General features: G+C 41.1%; 1 pseudogene; it reads right to left on the bottom strand.

Moving 5' to 3' along the window:
• Nucleotides 1–714: 714 nt before the first annotated feature.
• The window catches only part of LOC101693898, a 33,493-nt pseudogene continuing 25,774 nt past the window's right edge, over nucleotides 715–8,433 (bottom strand).

Raw genomic sequence — 8,433 nt, 5'->3', positions numbered from 1 at the left:
GGGGTGGTGAGTCAGGCGCCCTCTGCCTCCGTGGCCTCCTCGTTCGTTCATAGCGCTCTCTCTGGGCCTCAGCACCGCGCGGCGCCCTCCGGGCGGGGTGGTGGTGGCGAGGGCCTAGCAGCTGCGCGTGCAGCCTTGGCGCAGGCGCGTGTCTGTCCTGGACCTCTGTGGTGGCCCCCGGGTGCTAGAGATCTAGAGGGCGCCCAGGTGAGGGAGGCTGAGCGGAGGCGTGGTTTCTGTTTTCCAGCTCCCGGCTGAGGCAGCAGCGGTGGTGGAGCGTCGGAGAAGCCGGGTGGAGTAAGTAAGGGTGGCATACCGGTCGTATTCTGGGAGCTGCCTCGTGGTCCTGCTGTTTCCCGGGCGCACCACGTGTCGCCCTTGCCGCTTGCCTGCGGCCATGTGAGTGATGATGGCGGGCAGAGCCAGCAACGTGGCGCTTTGGCCATCTTTGAGAGCTACCCTCTGGCCTATGTGTGTGTACGCTTGGGTTCTTTTCCTGCCTGAAAAGTGAACTTCCAGGCGACACGGGATGCTCAGTGGGACTTCGAGGGGCCGAGGGAGGCAAGTGGACGAGACTGTGGCAGCACAGGGTTAGGCCCTAGGCTTGCCCATACCGCTCCCTCGCCCCATGCCCCGGCGCCTCTGAATGCCTTCCCGCCAGTCGGGACAGTCAGTGGCAGTGACATGCCCTCTGAGAAAGTCTTCCCTGAGGACCTAAGGGCATGCATGCCCCGGGGTGCCGGTCTCCCCAGCACCAACCCCTCCTCTGCGGAGATGGCCACCCACCACTACCCCTTGGCTGTGGGCCGAGCCCCTAGCTTCTGCTGAGGGCCCTCCTGCCAGGTGGGGCCCCGGGCTGTTCTTGGCCTGAAAAAAGAAAGAAAAGGCAAGGAAAAAAAGACGTAACCCTTGAACATCGGTCCACCTTTAGTCAAGAGATCACAGACTGTACCTGCCTGGGTTAAAAGACCTTTCCCTTCCCCCTAACCCAATCCCGCAGGAGCCAGGAGGGGTGGACGAGGGAGCCAGAGGATATTGAATTGGATGTGAGGCTTTTTGTTTTGTTGTTGTTGTTGACTATGGACTGTTTTTGTTTTGTTTTGTTTCTTTAATGGCCCCAGATGAAGGTATTCTTTTTTTTTTTTTAAGATTTTATTTATTTATTTTTCAGAGAGCAAGCGAGCGAGCGAGAACGAGCACAGGCAGACAGAGTGGAAGGCAGAGTCAGAGGGAGAAGCAGGCTCCCTGCGGGAGGAGCAAGGAGCCCAATGCGGGACTCCATCCCAGGACGCTGGGATCATGACCTGAGCCGAAGGCAGCTGCTCAACCAACTGAGCCACCCAGGCGTCCCAGATGAAGGTATTCTTATAAGCTTTGGAGGCCCTGGAAAACTTCAAGATCTTCCTGGGATGTTGGTTGTCTAGGGTAGTAAAAAGGCAAGGTTAAAAGACACTTGTTAGGAGACAAAGCCGTTTATTTATTTATTTATTTTTTTTTTTAAAGATTTTATTTATTTATTTGACAGAGAGAAATCACAAGTAGATGGAGAGGCAGGCAGAGAGAGAGAGAGGGAAGCAGGCTCTCCGCTGAGCAGAGAGCCCGATGCGGGACTCGATCCCAGGACTCTGAGATCATGACCTGAGCCGAAGGCAGCGGCTTAACCCACTGAGCCACCCAGGCGCCCGACAAAGCCGTTTATATCTCTTGAATTTAGTCCAGTGTGTGTGTGTGTGTGTGTGTGTCTGTATGCGTGTGTGTGTGCCCTTTGCTTCTTCTGGGGTGTGAGAGAGTGTGAATTTCTCCTCCTCTATAAGGTGCACTTTTCCAGAGATTTGAAGTCACCAAGTCCTATCTCTGTCCTGTGAACAGTCCTACGTAAATGTAGGTAGATTCTCTCCTTTCTCTTGCATTATCAATCGCTGAAGTATTCTGCATGTGAGGCTTTTCCTGATGATACTGTTTAAAAATTTAGAGTTCTTTTCCCACCAGTTGCATTTTAAATTCATGCCTTCCATGTAGTGAAGGCATCCTGGGTCCCTTTGTAATTGGTGATGCAATTACATTAATCAGCAACACATGTACAGGTTAGTGACAGCATGATGGCAATATTGATATTTCTGCATTTATCTCAGAATTTGTAAAATAAAATAAAACTCAGGGAAACCACATAATTATTGTATTTCAGTAGAGAAAAATTAAATTTATTATATATCATTCCTCTGATCGCTCCTGGTGTGGCTGCTCCTTGGACTTCAGTCTCCTCTCTCTGGGAAGTGGTCTCCTGAAGTTGCAGGATTCACCCTCTTCAGAATCTTTCTGCTCTGTTTAGCACTCAGGAATGAGCTTTTAGGACCACTTGTTTCAACAGTTTAGAATTTTCTTTCCCATATCTGGAGAGAAGGGCTTGGTCCCTTCCACAGCAGAGAGATGGGCCTCTTCTCGGGGAAGGCATGGGGGAGGGGTGGAAGAGGTGAGAGAAGGTAGGAGACTGGCAGGAATTGATGGAACAAGAAGTGTTTGTGACAGCAAGCATGTCAAGGAGACAGGAAGAAGGTATGGAGAAAGGGTTTGGAAGGGGGACCAAGGCAAGTGCATGAAACTTTTGACTGAAAATGATATTACATCAACTAAAACATGGTTCTTAAAGAGTACAGTGTTGAAAATTTGTATTGTAATCACAATTACAAATCTTTCTGGAAAGATCAGTAGCAGATCATATAGTTTTGAAATACTATATCCTGTGTCCTCAAAGGTTTATGTTTCCTGATTATTTTCTGTGAACGCTGGGATTTGCCCTATTTGGATCCTGCAACTCCATGATAAAGTGGAAGGAGTTTTTGAAAGGTTTTGAAGCCAGACAGATCTGAATTGTCTCCTATTAGTAACTGCAAATGTAAGCCCATTACGTAATCTCTCTGAGCCTTGATTTCTCCATCTGTAGCTATCTACCCAAGGTAGAGACTATTAAGCAATTAAATGCAAATACAAAATAGAATACTCAAGACAATCAACACAGTACCTGGCACATAGCAATTGCTCAATAGATGGTTAAAATTGTTAATATTGTGTATATTATTCCATTGTGTTAAAATATCTTAGAGTAATTATTTCCTTAGCTCTGGTTTTTGGCATCTGAAAGGTTTTGAAGTTTTCTAAGTTTTGTTTGTCTAAGCTATTCAAGACCATACTACCATAAAAACTTTTGCCCAGAATGCAGATTTCCTAGTACTGTATTCCTAGAAGTGAAATTATTAGGTCAGATGTGTAAACAGCTTTGTAGCTTGCCAGTTGGTACTTAGAGACATTGGACCTATTTGAAATGCAAATGCAATATCTGGGTGTATTTATCCCCAAGATCTGGTCAATAACAATACTTTAAAAATATTTAAATTTGTGGGACGCCTGGGTGGCTCAGTTTGTTAAGCAGCTGCCTTCGGCTCAGGTCATGATCCCAGCGTCCTGGGATCAGGCTCCTTGCTTGGTGGGGAGCCTGCTTCTCCTTCTGCCTCTGCCTGCCATTCTGTCTGCCTGTGCTCGCTCGCTCTTGCTCTCTCTCTGATAAATAAATAAAATCTTTAAAAAAAATATTTAAATTTGTGATGAGTCCCGAGACCTTCTCTTTTTTTTTTTTTTTTAAAGATTTTATTTATTTATTTGACAGACAGAGATCACAAGTAGGCAGAGAGGCAGGCAGAGAGAGAGAGAGGGAAGCAGGCTTCCTGTGGAGCAGAGAGCCCGATGCGGGGCTCGATCCCAGGACCCTGAGATCATGACCCAAGCCAAAGGCAGCAGCCCAAACCACTGAGCCACCCAGGCGCCCCCAAATCTTTATACTTTTAAAGAGCTTTTTCAATCATATTTGCTGTGTATATATCTTTCTACAGTCTGTGTTATTTGTGGTGGAGTCCTATTCCATTTCATTGTGCTGAGGTTTTTGTATATATCTTTCTATAAAATATATCTATCTTATAATAGGAATGCATTTCATTTTTCTTTAATAGTCATAAATTTATCTATCATCCATTAAAATAAAAATTTAAAAATATTTGATTCTTTAACACATCTGCAGCTTTAAATAGTTAACTGTGGGTACTAAAGACTTATTATTAATCCATTGCCCAAGATTTATTACTTAATATTTCATATGTGTTACTTATTCTGTATAGTAGGTGCTTGTAGTCTGATATTTTGAGTATATTTCTGGGATCTTGATTCAATTTCATTTGTCATTTTTTCCCTTTTTTTTAAAGGGGCAGAAGGAGAGGGAAATGCAGACTCCACCAAACAGGAAGCCTAACTCGAGATCCATCCCAGGACTCTAGGATCATGACCTGAGCCAAAGGCAAATAGATGCTTAACTGAGTGAGCCACCCAGGTATCTCCATATTCTTGCTAGTTTTATTTTATTAAAATTCACCAAGGAGTTTTAGTGTTTTGGAATATAGTATTTTAATTGTTTTCTCCTACAATCTCTATGCAAACTTTGGTGAATGTTTATTCTATTTTTGTTTACCTATATGTTCTAATTTTTTCTATAGTGAACATACAGAAATAGCATACATTTAAAAATAAGAAAAATATGACATAAAGGATCTTTAGTGGTAATGAAATGTAAGAGGGCAGCATGATTTAACTTTATAACTAAGCATTGATTGGAATAGGCAGAAAAGTATGGATCATTGTCTCACTGGCTTCTTTACATAGATTTCATCAAGCTCTCCTGTTTATTGAGGGCTGAAACATTTTATTCTTTTTTTTTTTTTTTTAAAGATTTTATTTATTTATTTGACAGAGATCACAAGTGGGCAGAGAGGCAGTCAGAGAGAGAGAGGAGGAAGCAGGCTCCCCGCTGAGCAGAGAAGCCCGATGTGGGGCTTGATCCCAGGACCCTGGGATCACGACCCGAGCCGAAGGCAGAGGCTTTAACCCACTGAGCCACCCAGGCACCCCTGAAACATTTTATTCTTAACTACAACTCTCAAAGAACCACACTGAGACTTGCAAGACCAGGAATAGTCTTGGCACAATATAGGTAGTTTGTTTGAATTTGCTAAATACGTAATAGTGTCACCTTGATATTTTTTCTTTTTTTTTTTTGTGCTAATAACAATTGCCATAAATTAAATAAAAGGGATGACTTCTGTCTGATTTCTGTTTTTGATTGAAATGAACTGACTTAGGGGCATCCGGGTGGTTCATTTGGTTAAGCATCTGCCTTCTGTTCAAGTCATGATCCGGGGTTCTGGGATCGAACCCTGCATGGGAGCCTGCTTGTCCCTCTCCCTCTGTCCCCTTCCCCAACTTTGTTCTCTCTTGCACATTCTCTCTCTTTCTCTCAAATAAATAAATAAAATAAAAAAAGAAAGAAAGATGGAAAGAAATGTGCTGACTTTGCTTTCAGACATGATAGAGTATAATAGGGACTGGATTTACCCTTCAGCCTTAAATAGCTAGAACACTGGACAAAATATATAATAGTTTCTGGAATGTGGACAGCAGGTAGAACAAATCTTTGATCCCTCAGAGATGAAAAGCAAATGAGGTGAGTTTTACAATTGACTCAGTATACTGCATGGATAGATTCAGTGCAGGGAAAAAGGAACAAATGCTCCAGGCTATAAATATAAATTGGGAGTTCTGAGAGGTCAGTGCAGCTAGAACTTGTGGGGCTGAGTAAAGGAGGGCAGGAAACCACAAAGAGAGAGCTCTGGATATTTACAGAGAGACCCCCTTAAGTCTTTGATTGAGTGATCTGTACATTTGTAAGTGGAAACTCCTGAGGCCATGGAAAGGATCATCCTGAAGCTGTAAATCAAACAATTCTTGAAGCTCCGATGGAGCTGGGAATATTTCTTGCCAGAGTAGAAGGATCTCATAATTTCCAAGGCATCGGGGAGATATCTCAGAGAGCTGTTTTCTTAGTAGTAAGGCTAAATGAGCTGTAGACTAAATTAAAAACTCCTCTGGCTTCAAAGGAGGCTTTGAAAAAGACAAACTGATTCTAAGTGACGTGATTACACCAGAACGCAATCCAAAACTAATTGAGGAAATTCAATTTCCTCAATAGCACCAGAGGGATAAAATTCACAATGTCAGGCATCCAATAATAAAAAAAATTACCAGGTATGCAAAGAAGTGGGAAAATATCCATAAGTGAGGGAGAAGTCAATCAATAGAAGCAGTCTCAGAAATGACAGACATGATGGAGTGAGAAGACAGATATTAAAACAGCTTTTATAAATACACTCCATATTTTCAAGAACAGAGAGGAAAACCTGAGATAGAATGGAAGATATAAAATATTTTAGAAATGATACATAGGGATGCCTGAGTGTCTCAGTTAGTTAAGTGTCTGCCTTCAGCTCAGGTTGTGATCTTGAGGTCCTGGGATGGAGCCCAGGCTCCCTGCTCAGTGGGAAGTCTGCTTCTTCCCTTTATCCCACCACCACCAGGTTTGTGCATGCACTGTCTCTGTAAAATCTAAAAAAAAAAAAAAAAAAAAAAAAGGAAGTCTTTTACAAAGAGACTTTTACAAAGTCTTTATACAAAGAGAAACAAAGGTAAGTTAGAGCAAAAGTTCTTATCAGAAACTATACAAACTAATATAACTACTTACAAATTTTCTTTCTTTCTTTTTTTTTTTTTTTTAAAGATTTTATATATTTATTTGACAGAGTGAGCACAAGCAGGGGGAGCCACAGGCAGAGGGGGAAGCAGGTTTCCCGGTGAGCAAGGAGCTTGATGTGTGGGACTCAATCCTAGGACCCTGGGATCATGACCTGAGCCGAAGGCAGACGCTTAATGACTGAGACACCCAGGCACCCCTTGACAGGAGAATTTAATGCATTTACATTTAAACCTGTTATTTTAAATTTGATAGGTAAGGACTTACTAATGCCACATTATTGTTTTCTGGCTGTTTTGTTCACTTGTTCCTTTTTTTCTCTTTTGTGAATTGATAGTTTTCCATATTGGTATGCTTTGATTCCCTCCTGTTTATTTTTTATGTATCTGCTGTAGGTTTTTGCTTTGTGGTTATCACGGGGGTTACCATAAAACATTCTATAAATAGAACATCTTATAGCTATAAGTTACCACTTCAAGCTGATACCAGCTTGACTTTGATTATATATAAAAACTTCATTCTTTCACTCCTCCCATTTTATATTTTTGATGTCACAATTTATAACTTTTTATATTGTATATCCGATAACAAATTAGTATAGTTATTTTTAATACTTTGGTCCTTTAACCTTTATACTTAGAGTTTAATGGCTAACACTTAACTATATTACAGTATTAGAGTATTTGGAATTTGACTACATACTGACCTTTACCAGCATGTTGTATGTTTTTATGTTACTAATAGTGCCCTTTCATTTCAACCTGAAGAACTCTTGTAAGGCTATTCTAGAGATGAACTCAATCAGCTTTTGGCTGTCTGGGGAAATCTTTTTCTCTCCTTCATTTGTAAAGGACAGCTTTGATAGGTAAAGTATTATTGGTTGGGAGTTTTTTTTTTTTTTTTCTTTCAGCATTTTGAATATATCTCTCTTTACCTTCATAGTTTCTTATGATAAATCCATTGATAATCTTATGGGAATTTCCTTGTATGTGAAGAATTTTTTTTTTCTCTTGCTGCTTTTAAAATTTTCACTTTGTCTCTGAATTTAGAATGTTTTATTATGGGGTGCCTAGATGACTCAGTGGGTTAAGCCTCTGCCTTCAGCTCAGGTCATGATCTCAGGGTCCTGGGATCTAACCCCATATCAGGCTCTCTGCTAGTCAGGGAACCTGCTTCCCCCACCCTCCGCCTGCCTCTTTGCCTGCTTGTGATCTGTCAAATGGATAAATAAAATCTTAAAAAAAAAGAATATTTTATTATAATATGTCTTGAATAAAATCTTTTTGAATTGAAATATTTTGGGAACCTATGATTTTCATGAACTTATATGTCTAAATCTCTCTCCAGGTTTGGTGAGTTCTCAGTCATTAGTTATTTAAATAAATTTTCTTCCCTTTTCTCCCTCTTTTCTTCTTCTGGGACTCCAACAATGCACAGAATTTTTTCTTAATGCTGTTCCATATTTCATTAGATTTTCTTCATTCTTCATTCTTTTTTCTTTTGTTCTCCTCTGAATAATTTGTTTCTTTTCTTTATTTAAGTTTTTATTTTTTTAAGTAATCTCTACACCCAACATAGGGTTTAATTCACAACGCTGAGATCAAGAGTCGCATGTTCTTCTGACTGTGCCAGCCAAGTGCCCCTCCTCTGTATAATTTCAAATGACCTGTCTTCTACTTCACATATTCTTTTTGTTTGATCCAGTATGCTCTTGATGCTCTCTATTGTGTTTTTCATTTCATTCATTGTATTCTTTCATACGAATTCTTTAAATTCTTAGAATTCCTGTTTGTTCTTTTCTGTGATTT

This window comes from Mustela putorius, unplaced genomic scaffold (genome assembly GCF_011764305.1).
Source record: "Mustela putorius furo isolate JIRA1106 unplaced genomic scaffold, ASM1176430v1.1 tig00003834_pilon_pilon_pilon, whole genome shotgun sequence".
NCBI classification, from domain to species: Eukaryota; Metazoa; Chordata; class Mammalia; order Carnivora; family Mustelidae; genus Mustela; species Mustela putorius.
This window is presented reverse-complemented; position numbering and strand designations above follow the sequence as displayed.